Raw genomic sequence first — 14,857 nt, forward strand, 5'->3', positions numbered from 1 at the left:
TGCTAATTAGGTGCTAATATTATTGCCTTGGATCCAAGGCAGAAACTGGAGAGTGATACTGATGAGTTAAAGTAACGAGATGATTTTCAGGTGTGTCTTATAATATAAATAACACTTTTTACTTCGTAATGACTCCTTGATTAACCAAATCTCACTTAGTGAGAGGTTAGAGCCTCTAGCCAGAGCCCTTGTTGTACTCCCTTCTCAAAACAGAGTCAACTGGAGACAAGTTCCCATCACAGGACTGGGTTCTGGATTAAACGGTATGTTAAAGCCGCCATGCGCGAAGCCAGGACATAGAAGTTACACAGCAAACAGAGTTCTCATCTTCATGGTGATCATGACGACAGGAGAATGATGAAAACATCTTCTGAGCACATCCTGCAATGCACAGATAGCCGGGCTGCCTGTGCTTTCACCATGTAGGTCTGCGGCTGAGGAAAATGAGAATTTAGGTGGAATAAGATACATACACCTTATGCAGGGTGTAATTCACTAGTGTCTCTGGCATAGGACTCATAAGGCTGGCCTTTTCAGAAAGATTTTCAGTGAGGGATAAAGCAAATTATACTTTAACCAAAAAAGTATAATTTTTTTTAATCCATGGTATTGGATAACCCCTAATGTAAGTCAAAACTGTAAAAAAAAAAAAAAACTCAATTCTCATAGACTTTTGACAAACTGAACTTTCACTTTTAAATTCTGTAGTGATTTCATCTCATAGCTTTGAGCCCTGTGGGTTCTAGGCTTGTCAAACTTGTTCATTTACATTTCAGATAAAATATTTTGAAACTTTGGAACATCTTCCTGATCACCACAAAATTCATTTTTATAAAATATACTTCTATAATAGCATTTCTTATCATGAAAGACAATGCTTTCTTTACAGAATAATCACAATCGCTGGCATGTATTAAGTTCATGTAACATGGTAGGAATTCTGGCATATTTTAAGAGCATTATTTCTACATTTCTCAATAAACATGGAATTCCATAGATTGGGAAGCCTGGGATTAAGGGCGCTAAGTGGTTTCCTTATGATTACAGAGCCTGTGTGTGGAGTGTGGATGGAGGCCCAGGAGCTTTCAGTCAATAAGCTGTGCTGTGCATCTCCTCTTCACCTTATCACTCCATGCACCATCCTCTCTGGAACATGAGCTGCTTTATGTCAAACATGCATTGGATCCCTGTTGGTATTCCTCACTAGAAGCGTAGTACTTCATATCTGCTTGCAGTGTCAAGACACATGCTGAATGAATAAGTTACATTTAGGGACCATTGTGAAATCTTTCTGAAGCAAGTGTCACATGGTAAGGTCCTCACTTTGAGAGACTAAGACAAGAGATCTTCGTGAGGAATCACGTGTTCTAGGTTTGGACCCACATCCTCACTTCCCACTTATATTCCTGCATTCACCTCTGCCCTGTCCTTCGACATAGCAAAGCTAATCAGACAAAGAGTAAACCAAGGATGACACCACCGTGAGTGTTTCTTTGAAAGTACATTGAAATTTGGGATCAGGAAGAAAAGCTGTAGCCCTCCATCTGTTAAAACAGGTAACGGTCACAACCATGAGATTCTTGGCAAGGAAATTCAAGGTCAACTGTTTAGGAAAACCCAGCCATGTCCTGTTCCCTTGAAGTGGCTGGTAAGCATCTGGGCTGTAGTCTTTGAACTGAAGCAGGTCAGCCCTCTGTTGATTAATGTTCATGGAAATTATCAATGGTGAGGCAGAGGCACATAATATATATTGAATCTCACAGAACACTCGTGGTGATGTCTTCAGAAGTCCAAAGAGGGAGCAAAGGAGCATAGGGAGAGAAGTGGAGGCTCCAGCGAGCCAGTGATGATGGGACAGATAATCATGGAGATAATGGCTTTACTTGTGTTAATTCTTCTTTTTTAACTTACTTTTTAAATTCATTTTAGAGAGAGAGAGAGAGAGAGAATCTTCCATTCACTGATTCACTCCCCAAATGGCCACAATAGCTGGGGCTGGACCAGTCAGAAGCCAGGAGCCTGGAACTCCATCCAGGTCTCCTATCTGGGAGTAAGGGACCCAAGTACTTGAGCCATCTTCTACTGCTTTCCCAGGCACATTAGCAGAGAGGTGGATTGGGAGTGGAGCAACTGGAACTCAAACTGGCACTCAAGTATGGGATGCTGAGCATTCCAAGAAGCAGCTTAACCTACTATGCCATAACACTGGTGCCTAGTATTAATTCTTCTTTTCCAACAGTCCTTGCTGACTAGAAGAGCTGAATTGGCTTCTGAGTAATAATCTTAGGTAAAGAGGAAAGGCCCTGAAAAAATAAGAATAAAATTCAGTAAGCATGAGTTTAGTGCATCTGCTTTGTAGGAATTGGTCCATATATTTGTCATGTTTCAGGCAGCTACAAAAAACTACCAGAGACTGAGTGGTTTAAACAACAGACATTTATTTCTCACAATTTTTGAGTATGGGAATTAAGGTCAGCGTGGTTGTATTCTGGTGTGGGCCTTCTTGATTTCTGCATGAGGGAGGGGAGGGACAGAGAGAGAGATAGAAAGAGATTGGTGATATTGATTCAGATTTAGATTTAGACATTGATAAATATTTATTTATTTATTTATTTGAAAGGTAGAGTTATGGGAGGGGGAAAGAGATAGATCTTCCATCCACTGGTTCACTCCTCAGATGGCTTCAATAGCCAGGGTTGAGCCAGGCTGAAGCTAGGAACCGGGAGCTTCATCTGGGTCTCCTACGTCAGTGACAGGGACCCATGCACTTGGACCATCTGCTGCTGCTTTCTCAGGCCATTAGCAGACAGCTAGATTGGAAGTGGAGCAGCCAGGACTCAAATCACCACCCATGTGGGATACCAGTGTCACAGGTGGCAGCTTATCCTGCTATGCCATGATGCTGCTCCCTCACATCTTTTCTATAAGGGCTCAAATTTCATTATGAGGGCTCTACCTTCATGTCCAAATTAGCTCCCAAAACTGCCATCTCCAAATATCAACACGTTGGGAATTAGTGAGTGTTTCAACAGATAGACTGGTGGTGGAGAATGAAAACATCTAGTTTATAGCAATATTGCCCTTCTCTCCTCACCTTTCCCCAACCAGAGTGAATGCTTTGAAGGACAGCCAGCAGGTCCTTGAACTAAACACTCCATGCACTCACTAAATTTCTATATAATTCTTGAGTTGAATTTACTATGACACCAAAATACAATTCTGAAAGAGCACAGAGGTGCCTGTTCCTTCTCAGTCTGCAGAGTTGTCAAGCTCTGATTCCCCTCACTAAATTCAGGAAAAAGATAAGTAAGCATTCTATAACATAAGAACCAGCCCAGGAAGCATATTTCCACCATAAACAGTGTTTACTAGGAATGAATGAAAACAAGGGAAGGAAAGATAAATTACTGGCAGATTTCCATAAAATTTATTAGCAACTAAACACTTTAACTTGTGTTGTAGAAGTACAGTACAGGATTTCTGTAAATGTAAAATTCCTGCACATTGTATACCAATAAATTGATGTTTACTTCATTTTCCTATATGCCTCAGCATTTCCTCTAGTAACATGGAGGAGGCAAACTATGATGGAGTTAGTGCAGTTCTTACGCACAGTCAGAATTTATAGATGGTAAATATTTATGGTAAAATTGAAGTTAAGCCTGAAAGTAGATTAATAATCTGTAGCACAGTCATTCTGCCCAAGTAGAAAATGTCCAGCAGAAGGAGGAGATCCAGACTTTCTTTTTAACAACTTGGGGCTCTTTAGAGTCATTTTATTTATTTGAAAGGCAGAGTTACAGAGCATGAGAGGGAGAGGGAGAGGGAGAGGAAGAGGGAGAGAGAGAGAGAGAGAGAGAGAGAGAGAGAGATCTTCCATGTGCTAGTTCACTCCCCAAATGGCCACAATAGCCAGAGCTGGGCCAGGTAGAACCCAGGAACCAGGAGCTACATCAGGGTCTCCCACATAGGTGCAGGGGTCCAGGCACTTGGGCCATCTTCTACTGCTCTCTCAGGCCATAATAGAGAGCTAGATTAGAAGGGGAGCAGCCCAAACCAGTGACCCTATAGGATGCTAGCATTGCAGATAATGGTTCAACCCACTGCACCATAAAGCTGTCTAAAAACTAAGAAAAATATCCCTGATAAAGTAGCCCTTTGTATTTTTCCTGTAAGTCTCTTCTACTTCTTCATCCCAAGATATAACCACCGACCTGATTTTGGTGCTTATTATTCCTATGCATTTTTAGTACTTTTACTACATATGTATCTCAATGTGACATAGCATTCCTTTGTCTTGTCTTTAAATTCTATAGCAGTATCATCCTGTATACTTCTGCAGCTTATTCTCTGAATCATATCAATAAAAATAAAAATTTACCCACATTAAAATTAAAAACTTCTATTCATCAAAAGATACCACTCAGAAGGGAGGAAGTAGAAGGGGGGAACTGATCAAACACCAGATGGGAGAATATTGTAGTAGTAAAACTCACAACTAATAGAGGCTCATCATTCAGAAATGAAATTCACAATTTATACCAGGTTGGAATTTGAATCTAATGCATTCACTTTTCAGGTGTGTGCAAAATATTCATAAAGATCATGTTGTTAGCTCTGTACCTTCCAACACCTTTACTATTATTTTTTTTATCCTAGCTGCTGAGTGCTGGGGGAGAATAAGAAATTAAGACTGAGTTTGGAAACCTGAATATACCCCTACCATACAACCCAGCCATCCCACTCCTTGGAATATACCCAAAAGGAAATTAAATTGGCAAATAAAAGAGATGTCTGCACCTCAATGTTTATTGCAGCTTGATTCACAATAGCTAAGACATGGAATCAACCTAAACACCCATCAACAGAAGACTGGATAAAGAAATTATGGGGTATGTACTCTATAGAACACTATACAGCAGTTAAAAAAAATGAAATCCGGTCATTTGCAACAAAATGGAGGAATCTGGAAAACCTCATGCTGAGTGAAATAAGCCAGTTCCAAAGGAACAAATACCATATGTTCTCCCTGATCGGTGACAACTAACTGAGCACCTAAAAGGAAACCTATTGAAGTGAAATGGACACTATGAAAAACAATGTCTTGATCAGCCCTTGACCTCACTGTCGAGGAACAACTTACTATTTTATTCCTTTTACTATTTTTTGTTCTACTTAATACCATTGGTTGAACTCTCTAATTAACACACAATTATTCTTAGTAGTTTAAATTTAACTGAAAAATGATCTCTGTTAAATATAAGAGTGGAAATAAGAGAGGGAGGAGATGTACAGTTCGGCACATTCTCACTTGGACTTACCGTGCCAGGGGATTACAATTCAATTCCATCAAGGTGGCATGTACCAATGCCATCTCACTTGTTAAAGTGATCAGTTTCAGTTCATAATTGATAAAAAAAAGATATGATTAAGTGTCAAAAGGATTACATAAATAAGACCAGTGTCTGCAAATAATAATTGATAGAATTAGAAAGGAGAGAATGGCAAGCAGGATATACAGCAGACTCATAGAATGGCAAATGCCCTAAACAGCACTCTGGCCTCAGAATCAGTCCTTAAGGCATTCAGATCTGGCTAAAAAGCCAATGAGAGCTTCACAGGCATGGAAAGCCAAGACACTGTGGTAAAAAAAAAAAAAATTGACCTAAATGAAAGATCTCTGTGAGTGAGATCCCATCAAGGCCCACCTTTCTCTGAAGGGAGGAGAGAATCTCCACTTTGACTGTGGCCTTTTCTAAATAAGATCAGAGTTGGTGAACTCAAGAGGCTTCCATAGCCTTGGCAGCTCAAGACAAGAGCCTTGAGTGATTACTGACGTCATAAATAAGAGTGTCAATTGTTAAATCAACAACGGGAGTCGCTGTGCACCTGCTTCCTATGTAGGACCTCTGTCCTTAACGTGATGTACTATGCGAATTAATATTAAAACTACTACCCAAACAGTACTCTATACTTGGTGTGTCTGTGTGGGTGCAGTCTGTTAAAATCTTTACTTACATATACTAAGTTGATCTTCTGTATATAAAGATAATTGAAAATGAATCGTGATGAAGAATGGGATGGGAGCAGGAGTGGGAGATGAGATGGTTGTGGGTGGGAGGGAGGTTATGGGGGAAAAGCAGCTATAATTCAAAAGCTGTACTTTGGAAATTTATATTTATTAAATAAAAGTTGAAAAAAGACTGAGTTTGGATAATATGCTAGCCCAGAGAATGTATTGTCTATACCAAGAAATCCAATTTCATCAGCTTCCAGCTAGATTCAATAAGCTACATGACACACACAAAAAAGAAAAGGAACAAAAAGCTGGAACAGGATGAATAATTTGAGGTGACTGACAGACTTAGAAAGCAAAGCTAAGTAGCCAATGGAAGGGTCAGCCAGAGCCCTTATCGATCCTATGACCCCAGGACATGGGGTGGCCTACTGTGAAAGGCTGAAGGCAGTCCAATAAAAGATATGTCTACAACCTACCTCCTGTTACCTGTGAATGTGGCCTAATTTTGAAAAAATGCCTTTGCAGATCTAACTAAGTATCTTAAGATCATCAAAGATTATGCAAGTGGATCCTAAATTCAATGACAAGTGTCTTCCCATAAACAGAAGAGAAGATACAGAAATGAACAAGGGGAGCTAGCATTGTGGCACAACCATGGTGGAGGTTCAACTCCTGGCTGTTCCACTTCCAATCCAGATCTCTGCTAATGTTCCTTGTAAGACAGCACATGATGGCCTAAGTATCTGGGCTCCTGCCACCCAAGTATGACACTGGGATAGAGTTTATGGTGCCCGGCTTTAGCCCTGGCTGTAGGAGCCATTTAGTGAATGACGCAGTATATGGAAGAGGAAGATTCTCTTTCTCTCCCTCTCCCTCTTCTTCTCCCTCTCCCTCTCCCTCTCCCTCTCCCTCTCCCTCTCCTTCTCTCTCTCTTTCCTACCCCCCAGCGTGTGTATATGTGTGTGTGTGTCAGTGTGTCTATGTTTCTCCCACTCTCTCTCCCTCTTTCTTTGTCACTGTCCTTTTCAAAGAATGAAAGAAATCTTAAAAACAGGAAAGCAGAGGATGCAAAGGGAAGGGGAGGGGAGGCAAAGGGGAGGGGATGGAAGGGGAGGGGAGGGGAGGTGGAGGGAGGGGGGAGGGAAAGGGAGGGGAGGAGAAGGTATGGAAGGGGGAGGGGAGGGGAGGGGAGGGGAGGGGAAGGGAGGGTAGGGGAGGGGAAAGGAAGGGAAGGGAACGGAAAGGAAGGGAAGGGAGGGGAGGGGAGGGGAGGGGAGAAAAGGGAAGGGAAGGGAAGGGAGGGGAGGGGAGGGGAAGGGAAGGAAGGGAAGGGAGGGGATGGGAGGGGAGGGGACAGGAGGGAAGGGAAGGGAGGGGAGGGGAGGGGAGGGAAGGGAAGGGAGGGAAGGGGAGGGGAGGGGAGGGGAGGGAAGGGAAGGGAAGGGAAGGGGAGGGGAGGGAAGGGAAGGGAGGGGAGGGGAGGGGAGGGGAGGGAAGGAAAGGGAGGGAAGGGAAGGGGAGGGAAGGGAAGAGAGGAGAGGGGAGGGGAGGGGAGGGGAGGGGAGGGGAAGGGAAGGGAAGGGAAGGGAAGGGAGGGAAGGGAAGGGGAGGGAAGGGAAGAGAGGAGAGGGGAGGGGAGGGGAGGGGAAGGGAAGGGAAGGGAGGGAAGGGAAGGGAAGGGGAGGGAAGGGAAGAGAGGAGAGGGGAGGGGAGGGGAGGGGAGGGGAGGGGAGGGAATCTGAAGGTATAAGAAGCTGGAGTAGACCCAGAAGTGTTCTCTCCTAGAGCCCTGGTAGGAAGCATGCCCCTGCTACTTGGGTTTCAGATTATTGCCTCTGGAACCATGAGAGATCAACAAATCTCTGTTTCATTAAACCATCAAGTTTGTGATGATTTGTAAGGCTCCTATGAAACTAATAACAACTATATTCTGAAAAAAAAAAAAGCCAACTCTGGTCTCATGGTCAAGGATTTCTTTTGATTACACCATTTCCAGTGCTGAAAGAAAGTTGATGGGGTCAGCCTTGTGGTGCAGTGGGTTAAGCCGCCACCTGCAACACCAGCATCCCATAACAGCACCAGTTTGTGTCCTGGCTGCTCCACTTCTGATCCAGTTTCCTGCTGATGTGCTTGGGAAAGCAGTGGAAGATGGCCCAAGTGCTTAGGGCCCCTGCACCCACATGGGAGACCTGGGTGAAGCTCCTGGCTCCTGGCTTTGGCCTAGCCCAGCCCTGACTATTGCAGCTATTTGGGAGACCTCTCTCTCTCTCTCTCTCTCTCTCTCTCTCTCTCTCCCCTCTCTCTTTAACTCTGCCTTCCAAATAAATAAAATAAATCTTATCAAAAAACAAAAATGTTTTATTGATAAATTATATATATATATATATATATTAATAGCTCTTCCCACAATTTCAATGAGCCAGTGCATGGAAGATCTCTCTCTGTCTCTCTCTCTCTCTCTCTCTGTCTCTCTCTCCCTATAACTCTACCTTTAAAATAAAATAAATAAATGCTTTAAAAAAAAGAGTTCACTATCTCTACTCTCTGCCAACTTCCCAATCTGCTGAACCATCTGAGTCTTCTAAGGGGCACATTTTCTTTCAGTCTCCTAAACAGGGAAACAAAGTTGAGCCATAATAAAACTTCACAGTCAATGGCTTGACCTTCCAACATTAACTTAATTGAGACCATAACAAAAAAAAGTTACAGGCTAATTTTACTGCTTCTAATTTAATGTTAAATGGACACATATGCAAAGTTGTGAATTTGACATCAGAAGAAACAACTATACAAGTAGACATTACATGTATTAGTGGAGGATTGTGAAAAGAGCATTGAAGTTAAATCAGTGAGAACTGAAAGTGATGTGATTGTCAACTCACACAATCCTGGGCTGAATTATTAAAAATATCATGAACACAGCAAAGGAGGTTATGGGTGGGGGCTACCCTCCCTGATGTGTTCCTGGCACCTCTGGCCATGGGCCTCTGGGAACCTGAATCCATGCCAGAGAAGATATCCAGGACCCCAGGCTATAACCTCAAATGAAGAGGAAATGGAAAGCCTGAGTGTTCCTCAGCTTGGGCAAAATCTTCAGACCGAATGTGGTGATGTTTCTATGCCCTAGAGGACTGTGACATGGATGACGCTGTCTTTGGGGACCAGTGGGATGGAACAGGGAGTGGGGATCCTGCAGAAGAGATGAACGAGCAGTGGTCAGGGAGGGAAGAGAAACAGCAGGAGTGTGTTGTCCTGAGAGCCAGGGGGTAGTTGCCAGCCTGGTGGTAGCAGCATAGAAAGACCCATAATACCATGTGACCTGGCAGTCACCATTGCAGTGCAAACTGAGACACAAGGAGGGAGAGATAGGGAATTTCTATCAAAGGAGTAATCATTGGATTCACCCATCCTTACATTTGTGTCTATCATGTGTGCCCAGAACCTTCGTATTGGCTAATCTGGAAAATAACCGTATTCACCTGGCTTCTGCCTTCACTCAGTTGCTTTTTTTTTCCTTCAAAGATGTATTCATTTATTTGAAAGGTGGGGTTAGAGAGAGAGAGAGAAAAACAATGATAGTAAATGTTTTGCCTATGGGGAGTGTCTTTCATTTTGAAAATAACATCTTTCTTATATATTTTCTTGATAGTTAAAATGCTCTTTGAAATTATGATAGCAGTTGGAAACTAATTTTTTTAGTATGTGATTTGACAAGGCAAAGATAATTGACAATCCCATTTGTATTTTTGCCAGTATTTTTTTTTCCAAAAATCTGGAAAGCATGGCTCCCATGTATAGGAGAAAAAATGAAACTTTTTATTCAAAGACAGTAATCTCAAAATTAGTATTAAAGAGCTCTTTTCTTAAGAAATTAGTAAGGAAGAAAGATAATGTCTGATCTGTTTAGATAGTACTTGCAGTTTGGAAACTTTTTAAAATTCATGTGTGCATTTTTGTTCACATAGGATAAGAATTTTTTGAGTGTACACCTATATATGTGCACGTGTAGTTGATGGTCAGACAATGAAAGAATGAAATTCTGTCCCACAGCAATAAAAACCATAGCACAAGCAGTTTCCCACCAAACTGCCTGTATTTCTGACACACCAGCATTCTGGTAATGACACAGTTGACCACAAGAGAGCAGTATACATTCAGATTGTTAAAGCGTGCTGATTGTAACTGCCACAACCTGTTAGCTCTGGTAGGTAAAGCAGAGCAGTCTTGGCTGCTATTTGTTCAGAATGCAAGAATGCATGTTGGCAATACTGCCCATGCTTCTGTCTTCCTCATAACACATGACTTCATCAGAGACGAAAAGATGAAGAGACCTGGGGTTGGTGTGTGTGTGTTCCCATTTTAAAATGCAGATGGAGTAATTACACCTGTGAAATCCAAGCTTTCCATCTCAAGGACTACAATGATCCATCGGTGGGGCTGGTGCTGTGGCATAGCTGGCATTCCCTACGGGCACTGGTTTGAGTCCTGGCTGCTCCACTTCTGATCCAGCTCCTTGCTAATGTGCCTAGAACAGCAGTGGAGGATGGATCAAGTGCTTGGGCCCCTGCAAGAACATGGGAGATCTGGAAGAAGCTCCTGGCTCCTGGGTTCCGATTGGCCCAGATCCTACCATTGTAGCTATCTGGGGACCGAACCAGCAGATAGAACTTTCTCTCTGTCTCTCTACATTTCAAACAAATAAATAAATCTTTTTTTAAAGGGATGATCCATCAGCAAGTGAACAGATCTGTCTATATTCACTCTGACACAAAAACAAGGTGTGGGTTTAACGTTTGTGTAAAACAGAGATAATTATCATCATCTCCATTTATCTCTATTTGTGGGACAGTGTTAGGCTGGAGTTAAGACTCCCATATCCCATATCCGAGCGCCTGGGTTCTGTTCCATGCCCCTGCTCCTCACTCCACTTTCCCACCAATGCACACCCCGGGAGGGAGCAGGAGATGGCTCCTGTGATGGGGCTCCTGTCACTCACGTGGGAGACCTGGACTGAGTTCTGGACTCCAGGCTTCAGCCTGGCCCGACCCCTGAGGCCATGTGGGGAGTGAATCAGCACATGGGAGATGTCTGCCTGTCACTCTCTTGTGACAATCATCTCTGACCCTTCCTGGAACTCATGCACCCCTCCCTTGCCCAGCGACCAATGGGCTGGCCCCAATGGGGTCTCCGTGAGATCTACAGTCCTTGTAGTGGATTTCCGTGAGCACGTCTCTCCAAGCGCCCGGGAGGGCGACAGGTGCTACAGAGCCCCTCGAGGACCCGAGAAGTCCCGAGAGAGCGCCTCCTTGCAGCGTCCGTGCGCCCGGAAGACTCCTTCCTCCAGCCCAGGAGGCGACTGCCCAAGAGGCCGCCCAGCGGGGGACAGGAGGCCGAGCTGGTCAGAGAGGCCCTGGTACCCCGCAGGAGCCCGCCCGCCGCCCACCGCGCGGGCGGGTAGATGGCGGCGACTGCGGAGAGCCGGCTTGGCTGATGGCGGCTGAGGCCCGCTGGCGCCCCCTGGCGTAAGCGCTGCCTCCCTGCGGCCGCGCTCCGCTTTCCCATTCCCTGGCCTGCAGGGCGGCCGTTCCCAGGCAAGCGATACACACACGCCTTGGCATCAGGCTCCGATTCTTAGCACATCCAGGAGAAAAGGGAGTGTTTGCTTAGTAAACAATGAAGAAGTCGAGCTCTTCCAGAAGGTGTGCAAACCGAGCCTTGTGCTTATGACCAGCGACCTAAAACCGCTTGAATTTGAAGAAAAGGCTGGAAAGTAGCCTGTGCTTCTGCAGCGTGGCGGGAAGGTTTAGTGCAGTGAATACACTGACCACTAGATGGCGCGCTAGTGACGTCCTGTACTGACCGAGCAGGCTGCGGGCAGCCAGCCGCAAGCTTGTCAAGCCTGAGTGAGTGCTGGAGGTGGGCGGAGTTCCCAAAGAGCAGAAACACTGGGCAGGGAAGCAGTCCACACAGTGTGGCAGTCTCCACTGATGGGTACTTCGCGAGGCCCTGCACTGATGCCCTTCACGTTGGGCAGCACTTTCTTGAACTTGGTAATATATACTGCTGAGGTGAAATTTACATAACATAAAGTTAACCAATTTAAAGTGGACAATTTAGTGGTGTCTGGCCCATTCACAATGCTTTGAAACCCTTGGCTCTATCTATTTGCGAACCGTTTTCAACTTTCCACTCTGAAGCCCCTTACCCATTACGGGTTGTCCCCCCTCTACCCCCTCCACTGGGACAAAATATGGATTGGTTTGTCTATTCTGGCTTTTCGTTTGAATGGCATCACAAACTAGGCGAGTTTTGTGTCTGGTTTTTAGCACTTAACCTTGTATTTTCAAAGTTCACCCATGGTGTAGCATGTATCAATACCTCACCCGTTTTTATCCTCTGGTTCCTGATCTCATGGAGAAAGATTTCAGAAGTTCAATGTTAACTGCGAATTCTTCAGAAACTCCCTGCATGGTATTGAGAATACTCATTTCTTCTCCCAGTTTTCTCATTTTTTTTTTCATGAAAGGGTAATGGATTTTGTCAAGTGCTTTTTCTGTCATTTGAGATGATTATGTGGGGTCTTCATTTTACAATATTGTGTATTATGTTGATTTTCTTATGCCAAAACTATGCTTGTGTTCCTGCATGTATTACTTTTTAAAAACCTTTTTAAAATGAAGACGTATAGTAACTGTTTCAGGAATGTAGAGGAGGTAGTATTAATTGTGCAGTTTGGAGAAAACGGAGTTGGGAGAGGTGAAGGGAAGGAAGAGTAGCCAGCCAGTAAGAGAAAAGAAATGACCTTGAATGACAAAGTGATAAACACAAACTTTCAATTAGGATCTTGCTCCAATCCAAGATGGATGACATGTCATATCTGATTTCCAAATATCCTGATTCACTTTCTTTATCTCTAAAATTATTAGATTATTCTGGTTTTGATTAGCATCTTATCCTGTTCCTATCACCAAACTTTCTGAAATAGTTACATAGTCATGGGGTTGGAGGGTCATAGTTGTCAATGGTTGCGTAATAGCTATGGTTAGGTAATTGCAGCTACCACCTAGACTTAAGTTTTCATTGTTTTTTGATAACATGCCATGATAAACATGGAGTTTAGCTCTAACGTTTTATGGCTTTATGATTCTGTGAAATCCATTCCACAGGCTTCTCCATAATTCTACAAATGCCAAATTCCAGTCCCTACTGATTAGAAAAGCTCTCTCTCATGCAAATTCAGTAAGATTCTGGTAATTCTTACATGTTTCAGTTGAGATATTTTTTATTTTCCTGTCTTTAGCAAAGATGGTGAAATGTTGATAATCTGTAGCTAGGAAAGATCATCTATTCCTGCAACTCATGTAGATAAATGTCTAAGAACATATTGAGGGGCCAGCACTGTGGTGTAGTGGGTAAAGTTGCCACCTGCAGTGCCAGAATCTTATATGGGCACTGGTTTGAGTCTTGGCTGCTCCATTTCCAATCCAGCTCTCTTATATGGCCTGGGAAAGCAGTAGAAGATGGCCCAAGTGCTTGGACCCCCGCAACCATGTGGGAGACCTGGAAGAAGCTCCTGGCTCCTGGCTTCGGATCTACACAGCTGCGGCCACTGGAGTGAACCAGTGGTTGAAAGACTCCGACTCTCTCTCTGTCTCTGACTCTCTCTCTGTCTCTCTCTGTCTCTCTCTCTGTTTCTCTCTCTCTCTCCCTCTGCTTCTCTGAACTCTGACTTTCAAATAAATAAATAAATCTATTTTTTTTTTAAAAAGAACATATTGAAATGGCAGCTGTCCTAGACACAGTGGAGAGATGAGACAAGGTGGGCACTTAGTCATGAACGCAGTCATGACTTTTCCTGGCTCCTTCTATCTCAGTTTCCCTTCCAGCAGTTCTTCTCTGATCTTCAGACTGACTATTTCCTGCTTCCTCTCCCAGGTTGCCCAGGAGCATGTAATTCTGAGGCCCAAAAGTCCTCATTGAATAAGGGTAGGTCAGTTTTCCACTTATCTCAGCACATATAAGTTGGGTGTTTTACAATGTGTTTTACAAATGTGTTTTACAATGTGTTTTACAAATGATCCTCATGAGGAGGGAGAGAGGAAACTAGAAACAAAAGGATGTGTATGTAGACAAGCACTTTTCCCTGGCTGGCTTTGTCTGGCATCACTGACTAAGCCAAGATATCCAGGCTCCTTTTTTCACCTCCATTGTACTCTATGATCTCAGAGCCTGTCTACCTCTCAGCCTCACCCATTGTTCCAAGTCAATGCCTAAGACTAAGTTGGTCTCCGTGGTGGTGAGCACTGTTTTCTCAGTAGTGCCTTTCACTCCTGGCACACATCTCTTGGGGAAGAGCAATAGGGAGGAGCTGGGTGGGGGTTCGGGAGTCTGATTCTGAATCAGAAGGAATCAAGTTTCAACTCTAACTTTCTCAGTTACCCCGAGTGGCCTTTGGCAAGTTATTGAAGCATTGGGAGCCCTGGTTTTTCTATCTGTAATAAATTAAGATAATCCTAGACCTACTAAGGGGCCAATGAGAGGTTTAAAAGGGCTATCTGTAAAGTGTGTTGATTGTGTTAGGTTCAGCACATTTTCAGTCTTCATTTACCTTCTTCCTATGTTAAAAGCTTCTGTCCTCTTTTTAACTTAGTCAGTGAGCTTTCTTTTGTCCTGAAGGATCCCTAGACTCTTGAGGTGATGGGCAGAGCTGATGTGCCCAGGTGCAGGATGAATGCTAGTGTCAAGCAGTGATGACTGGCTAAACACACTTTCCTGGGGGGGTCTGTGATGACCATGCATCACAAGTGGCTCTGGGGTATGGATTTTCCCAAATTAAAT

The sequence above is a fragment of the Oryctolagus cuniculus genome, chromosome 6, assembly GCF_964237555.1.
Source record: "Oryctolagus cuniculus chromosome 6, mOryCun1.1, whole genome shotgun sequence".
Taxonomy (NCBI): Eukaryota; Metazoa; Chordata; class Mammalia; order Lagomorpha; family Leporidae; genus Oryctolagus; species Oryctolagus cuniculus.